Raw genomic sequence first — 16,249 nt, 5'->3', positions numbered from 1 at the left:
AACTTTCTAATAAAAATTGATTTAAAATTGAATTTTAGTTAAAATTTTAGATAATAATTGAATATTAGAAGCGTTATTGTGTGAATTTTTAGAATTAATTAAATTTTAAAGGAGTTTTATATTGAGATCTTTGAAAATTTTAATTGTTGTAAAACTGTAATAATATTTAAATGTTTATTTTTGATATAAATTGATTAAAGTGTTGAAGAATTTTATTTAAAAATTTCAACAACAAATTATGATTTGAACTGAATTACAGTTATGTAATTTTTAGAAATATAGTTAAATTTTTGTAATTTTTTTTTTCAAATTGCAGATGTCTGTTTTTTGAAAGATGATGCAGAGCAGCTCTTGGAGAGGAGATTGGATACAGGATGGAGGATGAAAAAAAGGTAGTTCCTGCATACTTTTTTATAACATTATTTTGATGACAACACCCATAAGGACAGCAAGAAGGATGGAACTGGCAGAGAAGTGTAATCAAGAGTCAGGGATCTTTGAGGGTGGTCTGCTGTGAATCCCATCGCCTCAACGTGGGACTTCACCGATCGGTGAGTCCAAAAAAAAAATGAGTTACTTAATTCCTTCTCTGTTTATCACAGTTCAATTCATTTTATATAAAATCAGTTGCAATTAATACGTATATTAAAAATGCATTTTTTTAGATTTTCTTAAATTTATTAATTTTTTCCTACTATTATAGAAAAATTTATTAATTGATGAATTAATTCATTAATTGAATAACGAATTTTGTAATTAATTGATGAATTAATTTATTACTTAAATAACGAATTAATTAATTAATTGGTGAATTAATTTACTGATTAAATAACGAATTAATTAATTAGTTGGTAAATTAATTTATTAATTAATTCATACAATGCAGTGAATTAAAAATGTTTAAACAGAGAAGTAATTCTAACAACATAGTGACACCATTGACAAAAAGTATTATTTCGTAGAATTTTCTATTACTACGTAAATTAATAATTTTGTCAGTGTTTTTTCATTGTTTTTAATTTCTATACGTTCGAATGTCCTTTATATTGTTGAATATTTGATATTTTAACATTTTTTTTTATAAATAGAAAATATTTTTATAAAAGTAAATTATTTTTATCCACAAGTTTTGAATGTTGAAATGAAGAAAAAATTTATTTAAAATATTTTCATAATTTCTTATTTACAATAAAAGAAACCGAAATTAATTAATTTTTATGTACTTGAAGTCTCGGACCTATTTTACATTTTTGTCTTTTTCGTGCATTTGGATCACCAAGCAATTTTAATATTTTTATATTTGAACCTGTTTACACCGCAAATGGTAAAATTAAGCTGGAGAAACAAAGGAATAGTTAAATTGGCGCCTGCGCAGCACAGAATTTAATTGTTGAAAGCAGTGCTGCGCATGCGCGGATTTAACTTTTCTTCTGCACCTCCAGTTTCATTTCCCCTCAACGGTGTAAACTGGTTCACAGTGTTGCTAAAATTATAGTCATAAAATTTTAATTTAAAGAAGCAATAAATAAATTTCGTTCATTTCGGCGTTCGGAACATTATGATCACCTCTTAAAAAAGTAAAATATAGATTTTTAAATTTTTTATTAATTTTTGAAACTGTAGAGAATTTTGTTTTTTAAACTAAAATTTATATAATGAGCAGTGTTTTAAATTGAACTATTTTATGTAAAAACGTTAATGCATGCTGAATTTGAAGTTAAAATCTTTTTTCGATAGTTTCTAATTTGATTTTTTATTTTCAGCAAATTTTTTGAGTGATTTTGAGCTCAGGTGACGGATGCGTCCCGGGACGTATGGGTGAAGCCTAACGTGCCCCTTTATCCCTAGTGTAGGCTTTTTGCACCTGGGTGGTATGTGAGAGAATCGTGGAGAGCTTGTATTTTTTTTTTATGTGATTTAAAAGTAAGTTTGCAATTAAATAGATATAGGGTTAGGTAGGAATAGCGTTTTCTTTTTCGTATGAGTGAAGTAAATTTTTTTTTCGTTTAAAATGAAACAATAGGTAGGGAAATCGGAAAATTTTTTTTTTATTTAATTTTTTTGTTTTTGTGTGTGGAGTACGAGTGGAAACATTATAAATTATTTGATCTCTTTTTACTGTTTGTCACTATGTTGTTTCAATTTTTATCTTTTTTTGATTTATATAATTGTGTTCTATGTCAATTACAGTTTTTAATTATCCTGGTGAGTAATGATACCGGATAATTTGATTCAACAACCGTTCGGTTGAGACACACTACTGCAGGGCTCGAACTAGATCCGTAAATTCCGTAAAAATCCGTAAATTTGCTTGAAGTTCGTAAAATTCAGTTTTTTTAAAAAATGGTCCGTGAAGTCCGTAATTTAATTGAGAAAAACCGAAACGATTGTAAATTGTACGATATAATTTGGAGAATTTTAGAGAAATTTGAAATGATTGCAGAAATTATTTTCAAAAATTTTAATAAAATTATTGGCAAAATTTCAATTATTTCCAAAAAATTTCCTCAATTCAATGATTTTTAATATCTACTATTTTAATACAATTTTTCAAAAGAATTCAATTATTTGAAAAAAATTTAATAAAATCCTACGCAAACCTTTAATTATTTTCATAAAGTAATAAAAATTTTACAGGAATTCAATTATTTAGAATTTTTTTTATAAATTTCTTCGCAATTATTCAATTATTTTCATAAACAATAAAATTTTAACAGGGGTTCAATTATAATTATTTTTCTAAATAATAAAATTATTTTCATAAATAATAAAACTCTTAGCAGAATTTCAATTATTTTGAATTCAATTTTAATCAAATTTCTCAAAAAATGTAATTCTTAAAAAATTTTATTAAAATTCACCGAAAGAATTCAGTTATTTAAAAATTTTTTGATAAAATTCTTTATGATAATTGAGTTTTAAGAAAAATTCAATTATTCAATAAATTTTTTAGTTTTATATTTAAATATTTGAATTCTAGTAGAATTTTCTAATAAAAATTGATTTTCAAATAGATTTCAGTTAACATTTTATAATAATAATTCAGTATTAAAAGCATTAGAGTGTGAATTTTTAGAAATAATTGAATTTTGAAAAGGTTTCAAATTAAAATCTTTGAAAATCTGAATTTTTTATATTTTTAACTAAAGTGGAATTCATTTTTTTTTTTTGAGAAAGTTTGATTGCGGATTTTTTTTTTAATATTCTCAAAGAACTTTTTCAAAAATTATCAAAAAAAAAAAAAAAATTGCATTTATAAAAAAATTTTAGCGCAAAACACGAAAAAAACATTTAATTTTGTAAAGGTTACAAATTATTGCAGAAATTCAATTATTTTCAAGAGTAATAATATTTTTCGTAAAAATTAAATATTGTTCAAAAATAATCAAATTCTTCTTGGGGATTCAATTATTTTTAGAAATAAAAGCATTATAGCATACATTTGTTTAGAAATAATTGAATTTTGAAATTAATTTTTTTAAAAAAGTTGAATTGAATTATTTTTATATTATTTAAAGTTTTTATTTTCTAATATTTATTTAATTTAATTTTTAATTTAATTTTCTTTTTCAAATTAAAAAAAATCGATAAGTAGAGTTACAGTTGCAATTTTAAGAAATAAACAATTATTTTTGTATTTAAATAATTGAATTCTCTCACAACTTTTTGATAAAAATTGATTTGAAAAAAAATTTCAGTTCAAATTTTAGAAAATATTTCAAGAATAATTAAAAGAATTATTGTTTTCAAAAATTTTAATGGAATTCTTCGTAACAATTCCAGTATTTAAAAATTTGTTGATAAAATTCTTTAAGGGATTTGAATTTTAAGAAACATTCAATTATTCAATAAATTATTTATTTGCAGTTTATTTGTATTTAAATAATCGAATTCTAGTAGAATTTTTTAATAAAAATTGATTTAAAAATTAAATTCAGTTAAAATTTTAGATAATAATTGAATATTAAAAGCAATATAGCGTGGATTTTTGGAAATAATTGAATTATGAAATTAATTGTTTTGAAAAAGTTTAATTTAATTTCTTTTTTTTATTATTTTAAGTTTTTATTTTTTAATATTTATTTAATTGAATATATTTTTGTTAGTAATTGGTCCGTAATTTTTCATTTTTAATCCGTAAAGTTCGTTTTTTTAAATAGTTTCACTGGTTCGAGCCCTGCACTACTTGCTTTGTTTATTATTTGAAAAATAATTTATTATTTGAAAAATCATTTATTATTTGAAAAATAATTTATTATTTGAAGAATAATTTATTATTTGTAAAATAAAATGATTTTTCAGAATTTCTTTTTCCTTCATAGGAATAAGTTTTTCAGTGGAGATGATTTTCAAAAATGGTCGGAAATCAGGACAAGTATATTTTTCATTATATGAAAATTTTAAATAATTATATTCGTAGAAAGCTTTTTAAGTCCCTTTGTAAAGCCACTTGGTTGGTAACTTCTCAAATTGAGACTCTAACCAACTATTAAAGAAACTGTCACTCATGTAATATGAAAATGAAAATTAAAAAAGTTTTGAGACAGAAACTGAATGTTTTATATAAAGAATGAAAATCCGTTGCTTTTCTCCAAGTCTTTTTGAATAAATGTTGGAAAATTAGAAAGACAAAAAAAAAATGGAGATAGTAACACTTAGATTGAGCATTTGTTTTCGTTCTTATTTTCCGCTCTTGAATTAATATCACTCTGAGAGGCTTTTATACGTGAGAGAAATATTTTGAATAAAAATAAAACCCTACTAAAAAAGAGTAGGATTTAGATTGAAATTTCAAGAATTATACATACTTTTGAGTCATTGGAGAGAAGTTTATATTTATTTTAGAGATTTATTCTTTAGGTACCAGTAAATAATGTCTGATATTACATTTTAATATTTTTCGAGAACAAATAACATTCTGTATAAATTTTTACTTGAACCAGAAACTGACACCCAGTTAATTTTGAAAATTAAGTTTTAAACCTAATTATTTTTTTTTGTTAAAACCAACATAAAAGTTGGAAAATTAATGATAATGGTAATTAGGTGTTTTGTTGCAAAGTTCTGTCAAGAAAAATTTCAAATTATTTAGGAAAGAAAATTAAAAATTATTTTTTATTTACTTAATTTTATTATTTATGTAACACATTTCTGGAGAAAAAAAGTTTATGGTGCTTTTAGGCAAATTGATTTGTGTTAATAATTCAAGAGGCGAACTCATTTTTCCGTTGAAGAAAAAAAAACCTTTACAAGTTTTGTATGTATAGTAAAGGCGTATACAAGTTTTTAAACTTGTTGAATGGAAATTTAACAAGAAAACTTTTCTATAAAAAGTAAAAGTTAATTTCCCAGTGAGTTTTTGTGAAAAATTTTCTGAATATATTTTTACGAATTCACTTTCATGAGAGGAAGATTGAAATATTTATGTTATTAAAATATTAAAACATTATTGAAATATTAAAATATTCTTGAAATATTAAAACATTATTGAAATATTAAAATATCAAAATATTAAAACATTATTGAAATATTAAAATATCAAAATATTAAAATATTAATATTTATTAAATACAATAAATACAACAAATATTTATTTATTATTTATTTAAATGTTTATTTATAAAATACAATAAAAACCAAAAATTATTTTTTATTATTTTTTTATTTAAATATTTATTTATAAAATACAATAAATATTTTTTAAAAAGTTGCATTTAAAAAAAAAATCTGGTTATTTTTAGTATTTCATAATTTAGTTTTAGTTTGCCTTTTCTAAATGCAATTTATTTCTTCATTGATAAAAAAAAGTGCAATGAATTTGTATTTCCTCTTTTGTTGCGATAAGTCTGAAATGTGGTTTGTTAGAAATACGCGCCTCTTGTTCGGTTGTTTCCCGTTGTGTGCGATTCTCAAGCGGAACATATAATTGAGAAGTGCGGAAATTGGAACCGCAGTCGCATCGATTGATTTACTTTTATAGCAGTCCATCCAATTTGCTCTATTAATGCAAGCCTGCATGTAAATATTATACTTTTTTTTTCCTTTTTTTTAAATTGATTTAAATTAAGTTTTAAAAGCTATTTTTTTAAATTCATTCCGTTTTTTGTAATGAAAAAAAATAAAAATAAGAAATATTTCTAAAATAAGAAAAATTATAAGAATTGATTGAAGATAGTTAGGTTTGAAGATTAGTTCCCATATATCTGAAATTAAGACACATTTTTTAAATTAAGAAAATATTTTAATCTTCTTATATTAAAATTAATTTTTATTTCGAATTATTGTTATTTATCGTTTCAAACAATTTCATATCTTAAATTGATGTGAATTCACCGGCCCTTATTAACCTAATTTCTTAACTCACAATTGTTGGGGCATATTTCATCTCTCATTTTATACAAATTTACCTTATTTAATAATAATTTGTCCGAATTAATCCTCTATTATTCATTCCCCATTCAAATTGGAATACAAATAATTATTCTAATTTACGAATGTATTCATTCTTCTATACTGTTTTAATCAATCATTTCTTTTATATTTTTTAGTTTCTTTAGTTCGAAAATTATCAATTATTGTTTTGAATTTCTAAAAATTATTTTTGTAAATACAATTATTTTTAATAAATTTTAATTACATTTTTAAAGAAACAAATTTTTTTTCGGAATTTCTAAATTAAATTATTCAAAACATCAAAACTTGAATACTTTTTGTAAAACAAAAATTTAAAACCATTATTATTTATTTTTTCATAGGAATTAAATTTTCATTTCATTTTTTAATTTTTCAGTGAAAAACCTTTTGAAATTTAATTATTTTTCAAAATTGTAATTGTAATTCTTCCAAAATTCAATTACTTTTATTTGTTTAGAATTTTTGAATAAAATTATTCAAAACTTTAAGAATTTTAAGAGAAAAATAATGTAATTAATAATTTTTTATAATAAAATTTTAAATATTTTTATAATAACGTCACAGTTTTAGAACACACGCTTTGCAGAAACTGTCAAATGCCCTTAATACAATTTTAATTGAATTTCTTAAAAAATGTCACTATTCTTAAAAATGTTATTAAAATTCGTCAAAAGAATTCAAATATTTTGATAAATAATAACATTTTTTGCAAGAATTCAATTATTTTCATAAATAGTAAAATGTTTTGCAAAAATTCAATTTTTAAAAAAATTTTTATAATATTTTTTGAATAAATTCATCTATTTTATAAAATTTTAATAAATCCTTTGTAACAATTCAATTATATTTATAAATAGTAAAAATCTTTGCAAAAATTCAATTATTTTAAAAAAAATTCCACGAAAGAATTCAATTTTTTTCTTAATTCGATAACTAAATGTTTAGATTGATTTTGAAATTTTTGAATATCGTAATTCCTATGGAAAAATAATAATAATAATTAAATATTTATTTAAAAAAAAGTTATTGATGTTTTCGAATAATTTTACAATTAAAAAAATTCGTAAAAATTTGACAAAACATTTTTTTTAAGTAAAATTGTTTCCTTTATTTTCTAAAAATTTGAAGAGTTTCAAGTTGATTTTTAATTAAAATATGTAATTGACAAATAGAATTTATAAACATTTTTTTTTCTTTATTTTTAAAAAACTTTGAATTTTATTAAAACAATTGTAATTAAGAAATACAAATTATGTAAATTATTTCCTTATGAAAATTGTAAATTTTCTACAAAAATATTAAGAAACTGAAATATGTAATGTTTTTTTCCAAAATCAAAGAATGAGTTTGTGAACAATATTCTTATTAAGAAATAAAAATTGTGCATAAAATGGATATTTAATTCCTATTTCTTAATCATAATTTTTTTTAACAATTTCCTATTTTTTATAAATAAAAAAGAGAAAAATTTGCAGAATTAAAATTACTTTCCCTCACGAAATTCTTTTTACAGTAGGAAAATATTAATGTTTACGGAAAATGAGTAAAATTTATGATTTTTAATAATTTCTAAAAATTACAATTATAACTCTTCCTGAATTTAATTATTTTCTACAATTTTCAAATAAACTTCATCTCTGAATGAATTAATTTAAATAATTTTCGAAAAGTTCTTCTAGAATTAAATTATTTAAATACATAAAGTCAATTTTTTATAATAATTGTGACTCTCCATAGGTTTTTCTTAAGTTACTATAAGGGATAATATTTTCAAAAAATAATAATAAAGAAATTCTTACAATTAATTTTTTAAAAATATTTTAAAATAATTTTTGAACGATAATAGTTTTTCAATTTTGAAAAATTTCCAAACAATTAAAATTTGCAAAATTCTTTTAAAAATAATTTAATTTTTGAAAAGTATTAATAAAAGTATTCTTTTTGAAGAATATTAATTATAAACAGGACCATGATTTTTCAAAATTTTTAATAAGTCCAAAAAGTAAATTTTGAATCTTAAATAATTATTACAAAACAATTGTAATAATTAGTTTTTAAGAATATTTTATTAATGTAATTTTTCGAAAATAATTGTATTTCTTAAAAGAATTTTTGTATATATGTAATTTAAAAAATAGTAATGAATTTTTTGATGAATTTTAATTAAAAATTTTTAACATTATTATTTTCTCCAAAATGTTAATTTTTTATAATTAAATTTATTTTTAAAATTTGCAATTAAAATTCTTCAAAAGTTGATTTTTAAAAATTGTAACAAAATACTTTGAAAGATTTGTTTGTAGTTATTTTTTGCATTGTAAAAATTAAAATAAGTTGCACTTTTTTTTTTACTAAAAATTGTGGTATTTTGTTGCAATGTTTGGAAGAAAAGTCGAAAAAGTCTCAATTTTCTTAATTTCTCTGACAAAAAATTTTTTTCATGACATTCATCTGACTTAATGAACAAAAATTTTGTTTCAATGTGTCATGGAAATTTTATTATTTATCACCTGGAAATCATGGAAAAAATATGGAATTTTATAAGGAGAAATTTTTAGAAACCCTGATGAAAGAATAAGAGGATTATTATAGTTTAATTTAAAAAATTTATAATCGAATAATTCTGAAAACTAATTTTCATCACAATGTTTATGTACTTGTGTCTGATTTATCTGGAGTTTTACCACTAGATAGGTTTGCAAGTAGTATAGGTTGCACTTGAGTGAGACGACGTGTTCTAAGTAGAAAAAAAAAGTTAAGTGCCGACATTTCCAAGCAAATATTAAACACGGAAGATAAAAAGTTTCTGCAGCGTTTATTTTCTCAGTGCTTTATGTTTTTGAAATATAATTACTCGAAGGATAAGAATATGAATAATGATGATAATAATAATAATGAAAAGAAGGATAAAGGGAATGAAATAAAATGCGACAATAAAAGTTGGATTTGATGAGGAACCTGGGTATAAAGAGCCCTAATGTTGGACTAACCTCAGGATTTCCGTGTAATACTATCGAATGTGACGTGTCCCCGCGACTACGCATTAAATATTATGCCATGCTTGGGTCGGTTAATTGATCAGACCAAGCCAGTTAGTTTCATTATGTTGCCTCCATCTTCGTGGGTTTTGCACAATGGATGTCTCTCTTTCATTGTAATCGGGGCCACTAGGTCTGTCTCTTAAAACTGTGGAGCCCTTTTTCTCCTTTTTTTTAAAAAAAAACAAATCACAAAACTTTTCGTGAATTATTTGTGTACTTTAAATTTCAATTTTGCAAATCATTATTTCTGTGGGTAAAAATTTAGAATTGGACCCAGAAATAAAAGAAATTTAATAAAATCGCTTCAATTTTGAAATTATCCGCCATATTGGGTCCGCCATTTTGAAATTTGAAAAATACGTCAGATTCTTAATCCAGAGTTGTCACAGGTCACAAAGTATTTCTAAGGATATTAAATTGAGACAAAGAACGAATCAAAAATTTGTTAAAAAAATTGTTTGGAAAATTGGGAGAAGTCGGGGGAAAAAAAAGAAAATTAAATCAAAACTGTTGCTTCGCACCACTTTTGATTCATTATTTGTCTCAATTTGATATCGTTAGAAAAACTGAGCAGGAAAATCAATAAAAAGTAAAATCAGTGGAAAGTAAAAATTAAATTTTTTAAAATTTGTTAAAAAAATTGTTTGGAAAACTGGGAGAAGTCAGGAAAAAAGAAAATTAAATTCTTGTTTGTGGCAAATCAAAAAAACCCCCAAGAAAATTAATTATTATTTAAGTCAACTGAACATTTTTCTAACTATGGAAAAAAATTTTTAAAAACAGTAAAAACAATTACATTATAGGGTTATAGATTAACTAAAGTAGTAATTAAAATTAAAAATTAACTAAGTAATTAATTTAACTGCTTTCCAGTTAATTTCAAAAGGGTAATTGAATTTTTCAGTGCTGCTATTTTAAAAATAAACTTGTTCGTGAATAGTGTATAAATAAGAATTTTTTCCTAACACTTAAATTGGAGTTTATTTTTACTCGAGAATAAAAGCGACGCTTCTTTTTCGTTGATAAAAATAATGCCATTGATTGTTGAGCATATTAAAATTTTAATGATCAGCATCATTTATTGAAGAATCGATGAATTTATAGAGTTTGGTGGAGGAAAAGAAAATTCATTAAGTTTTTCGACAACAATAATTCTCTCACGCGGTGCATTATTAATTTCCTCTCATGTGTTTTTATTGTGAAATGATAAGGGTGACTCTTCACATTCAATTATTTTCCTAATTCTTATTTTTTCAGAGAAATTAATATTTTTAATAATTTAACCCGTTGCCTGTTTCCGACCCACCCGTGGGTCGTGTTCACTATCACTCAAAATAAATATAATTTGTATATAAATTGATAGATATTTTTCTTTATATCAATATTATAAGAAATTATAAGGGTCAATTATGATATTTTAGAAAATAATTGAATAATTAGTTATAATTTAAATATATTATACTATTTGAAAAAGTATCAAATTCCGCTGGGCATTTTGGGACAATCATGTTGTATTTTCCTCAAACAATTAAGGGGTTAAATTATTTAAAATATAAGCTCTGAAGTTTATTATTTATTAAAAAAAAATTAAGTTCAAATAGCAACAAAATAATTATTTTCGAGCTTTATTACAAATATCTACTTAGGAAATTTTCAAAACAATTAAGGGATAAGTTCGGCTACATTTTTAAGTTATATCAAGAAAATAATTTAAATCTTCTATCGATAAATTAAGCTTTACGACTCAATTTTATTATAATTTCTTAATTACATTCAAAAATAGAATAATTTTTTTTAAATAAATATTTAAATACCAATTAATTTTGTGTACATGAGTTAAAATATTTCAAATGATTTCAATGTAACGCATTTTTGAAATTTAACTATTTTTAAAAACTACAAAAGTAATTCTTTCAAAATTCAATCATTTTTTTATTGAAATTTATAGGTAAAATTATTCAAAACTTTAATCATTTTATTTTATTCAATTCTTATTAAAAAGTTCTACGAGAATTCAATTAATTGAATAATTCCATATTTCTTAACTTTGAATTCTTATAAAGAACTTAAGCAATATTTTTTGTAATAATTGAATTTTTACGAAGAATTGCATTAAATTTTTTGATAAAAATTAAATTCCTTCAAGAAATGTAATTAAAAATAATTATTTTACTCTAAGAAACAAATTATATCAAATTTTTTTAAGTAATTGAATTTTCTCGAAGAATTTTTTTCAAATATTTAAGAATAATTGCGTTTTTAGGGGAATCAATTTAAAATTATTTTTAAAATAATTGAAATTCTGCGATGAATTTTATTATTTAAGAAAATTATTGCATTCTTGAAAAGAATTTAAAAAAAATGATTTATTTCAAAAAATTTTATGAAAATTGTTTTTTAAATAATTGAATTTCTTTGAAAATTGTATATTATTTGTGAAAATAATTGAATTCATTAAAAAAATTATATTAAAATTATAATGAAAAAAAATTGAATTATTATAAAGAGTTTCATTACAATTTTTAAAAATTCACACTATAACGCTTTTAATATTTAATTATTATTATCTAAAATTTTAAATGAATTTTCATTTTAAATCAATTTTTATTAGAAAAGTTCAACAAAAATTAAAATTATTTAAATACAAAAAAAAAATTTATTAAATAATTGAATATTTCCAAAAATTGAAGTAATTGAATTCTTTAAAAAAATTTATTAAAATTTTTTTAAATAATTGAATATTTTCAAAGAATTTTATTAAAAATTTTAAGAATAGTTGCATTTATATCGGAATTAATTTTAAATTATATGGGTGATTCTCCAAAAAACCTCATTTTGCATGTAATCAAGATTTTCTAAATAATTATAATCATTTGGGAAAATACCAAGTCATATTTCCCTATTTTATCACTTTTTCTAAATGTTCTGCAAGAAAAAGTTGTAAAATTTTATTGTTTAATACATTTTTAAAATATTTTACCACCTCAAAATCGATTTTCTAACCTGTCATCTAAGTGCTTTTCATTTTTTCAATAGGTAAAACAATTATTTAAAACATGAAAATTGGTACTTTATTAATTTTTTCTAAAAGTTATGATATTTAAGAATAATTTTCAAAAATATAAATAAAATATGTCGTGTAGTTTTTTTAAATATAGAAAATGAAATTTGTCATGTAGTACCGCGTCATTCCTCTCACTCGTTGAATATTATCCAATATTTTTGCTGTGGGTAGAGATATTGATTAATTATTGTGATCAATATTTAAATTAACATCTCTAATATTAATTTCTTAAGTTACTTTTTAAAAAATGTCATTATTTTGCGTTAAAAAAATTAAAATTGAGACATAAGCAGAGATTCACAACCTGAAGCGTCATTCCTCTCACCCCTAATAAAAACAATATTAATATATATAAATTGATCGCAAATTTTTTTCACATAAAGTTATCCTTTATAAACATGATAGGGCATTCTAAGCTGGAGGAAAATTATTTGTCAATTAAATAAAATTAAAAAATGTTGAAATCGTCATTCCTCTCACCCGTCATTCCTCTCACTTTTTTGAATAAAAATTAAAAATTGATATGATTGTCGGTTGTTTACAAACTGCCAGTGAAAAGTGAACCTAAAATGTATGAAAAATAATTTTTGACAATTGTTTAAAGAGATTTTTGATAACTGTAAGTATTTCAAAATCTATAAAATTTATAGATAATATTAATAAATTATAATTTTTAAATAATTTTTTGTAAATAGAAAAATATATATAATAAAAAACGCCGGCGCCAAATTTTAACCTCTTAATTTTTTTGTAAATTTTAATTTAAAATATATACTTTAAAAGCTAAAAGTTAGCATGATCATGCTATAGAGGTGGTAGATTTTTGAAAGCTCAATATAATTGACTGCATTAATCCATAAATAATAATTTTTTTTCTTTTCTGTTTGTAACTCACAAAAAGGAGTATTTCGGGAGAATCACCCATATATTAAAAATAATTGAAATCTTGTTTTATTATTTATGAAAATAATTTAATTTTTGTCATTGAATTTTAATAAAGTTTTTGAAATAATTTTATTCTTGAGAAGAATTTTAAAAGAATGATTTATTTCAAAAAATTTTATGAAAATTGTATTTTAAATAATTAAATTTCTTTGAAAATTGTATATTATTTGTGAAAATAATTGAATTCAATAAAAAAAATTGTATTAAAATTATATTGAAAACAATTCAATTATTATAAAGAATTTCATTAAATTTTTTTTTAAATAATTGAATTCTTTCAAAGAATTTTATTAAATTTTCTAAGAATAGTTACATTTTTTGAGGAATTCATTTAAAATTGTATTAAAATAAATTGGATTTATTAAAATAACTAGCTGCGATACCCGTCTTCGACGGGTTATTAGTTATTGTTATTCCTAGTTATATATTAATAGCTGCGATACCCGTCTTCGACGTGTTTCTTAGTATTTTTATAGTTTTCCATATTGAGTATTGATTGGTATTTAACCAACTACATTGAAAATAATTTTCTTGATGATTATTAATATTAATTAATGAAGAAGAAAACGAAATTTTAAGGAAAGAAAAATGATAATGTTTACAATTTTTAAAATCGCCCAAATGTAAAAACCATCATGGCTTAATAACGGCCCAGTACTGGCAAAGTTGTCACCTAGTCTTGGTCGATATTATTGGGACTACTCTTGTGGTGTTAATTTCTGTTTGACGTCGGCAGACGTTAACGGCTCAATATTCACTGCCATTACTTTCCCAGTATTGGCAAAATACAAAAACTAATATAAATTATTCCATTTTTTATTAATTAACTACGTCCCAATATTGGCAATTATATTTTGCCATCATTGCAGATACAAAATTTTTACTATTAATGTGCCATTACTGAGCCGATCAACGTCCCAATATTCTGAAACTGAAAATACCAACGTTCATTCGACGAAAATTTTTACTTTAGCTAATTGCTTATTTTAATATTAACACCCTTTTGAAAAAATTACAAAAGGATCACGGATTTCCCGAAATTCCTAGAAATTCAACTAAATTATTGTTTCCTCGCCTCGCAAGCATTTTTTTCTCTTAATAATCAGAATCCATTTAAAAAAATTGCAAGAGGATTCGAGGCGAGGAAAGTTGTGATTTTTATTTTTTTGTCACGGATTTTCCAAAAATCCGAGAATTCAGTTTTATCCAATACTTTCAATTACAACTTTCCATCATAAATAGAAAAGTTTAGCCTAATAGTCTGATAATAATGTGCCACTATTGGTCCGTGCTAAGTCCCGTTACCAGCAATGAGACGTTTTGAATGCCAGTATAGGTCCAGTAGTTTTTGCCAGTTTTCTGCAGACATTCACTGAAAAAATTACATTTTAATTTTAAGAAAATCTTAATATTAAAATCTTAATATTCTTATATTCCCCACTTAGATTATGTGGGAAATATTCTTACAATAAGAAGAAAATTAGTATTGTAAGAATATTTCCTACTTAATTTAAGTGGGGAATATTCTTGGCGCATATTTAAGAAGTTTTTCTTAAAATTAGAATGTAATTTTTTCAGTGCTGACGGGCCCGTTTTGCAGTCTTAGAATTTCGCATTTGGAGCTTATAAAAAACCATTTATTATCTTTTTTCCGAGAAGCACCACGTGGAGGTGACCACTATTGGTTGTTTTTGGCAAGTTTTTAAATCCCGTGCAGAAATAGCCCTAACAGGGCTCTGACCCCGCATGAAACTGGGAACCCGACCGGGCCCCGGCCTGGTAGCTCGTCCAATCGGGCTTTTCGTCATGGCGCTGGGCGGGTTCCCTGTTTCACCCCGGTCTGGACCCGGCCAGGCCCCTGTCAAAATTTCTACTCGGGATTATTCTCCAGGAGCTTTGTAAAACTAAAAAAAAATTCTTGTTAATTAAATTCGATAAGAAATATGAAACATTTCTATTTCAGTATTACTAAATTATCTTGGATCATAATTTGTAAAAACAAAAAACATCTTATTTAGAAGTAATAAGTAGGTAAAATCAAAAAAATTAGATATTAATATTTTCAATTTTTATGGGTAAAAATATTTAAACTTTTAAATTTTATATTTAAAATTCCTATTTTTTTCTATTTTTATGATAAAATTGAAATTAAAGTTACCAAGAAAACAAATTAATTAATTAATTAGAAAATATCAATACCAACTTAATGCAAGAATTAATTAATATTTAACCCTTTGAGTAGCAGTGATACATTTAATTTATATGAACATTTTTTTGTTAACTTCTGTATAACTTTCTTGATTTTAAAAACTGAATATTGAAACAATTTTTTTGGTCCAATGAGGCAAATTTCTTGCTTTAAATACTGGTCTTTAAATAAAAAAAGTTTAATAACTTTCCATAAAAAGCTTGTTTAAAAATCAAAAATCATCATTTTTGTAGAAAAAATTTGATCAGAAAAATCGAAAAAAATTTCAAAATACGTCTTTTTTTGAAATTTTAGTATAGAAATGGGTTGTATTTATCTAAAAAGTTAGCTAAGGATAGTTTTTCATCCATTTTATAAAAAATAAAAATTTTTCATTTTTTTGATTTTTCGAATTTTTTGAAAAAATGTCGTAACTTTCGTTTAAGTTAATATTTTTTAATCGGATAAGGCTATGATTTTAAGTTACGTTAATACCTAATAGACTGCCAAGTTTCACTTCAATCGGTTGAACCGTTTTCAAGTGATGCGCGAACAAAGTTTTGCATACAGACAGACAGACAGACAGAAGGACAGACA

General features: G+C 22.7%; 1 protein-coding gene across 1 annotated transcript in view; it reads left to right on the top strand.

The window, feature by feature from the left end:
- The first annotated feature begins 372 nt into the window (after positions 1–372).
- The window catches only part of LOC122505299 (organic cation transporter protein-like), a 98,930-nt gene continuing 83,053 nt past the window's right edge, over positions 373–16,249 (top strand). Inside the window, exon 1 of the mRNA XM_043617005.1 lies at positions 373–551. The gene's annotated coding sequence lies outside the window, so the exon portion shown is untranslated. The remainder of the gene's footprint in view (positions 552–16,249) is intronic.

Source organism: Leptopilina heterotoma, unplaced genomic scaffold (assembly GCF_015476425.1).
Source record: "Leptopilina heterotoma isolate Lh14 unplaced genomic scaffold, ASM1547642v1 Lhet_0, whole genome shotgun sequence".
Classification (NCBI taxonomy): domain Eukaryota; kingdom Metazoa; phylum Arthropoda; class Insecta; order Hymenoptera; family Figitidae; genus Leptopilina; species Leptopilina heterotoma.
The sequence above is the reverse complement of the archived record's forward strand: the minus strand, read 5'-3'. Positions and strand labels throughout refer to the sequence as shown.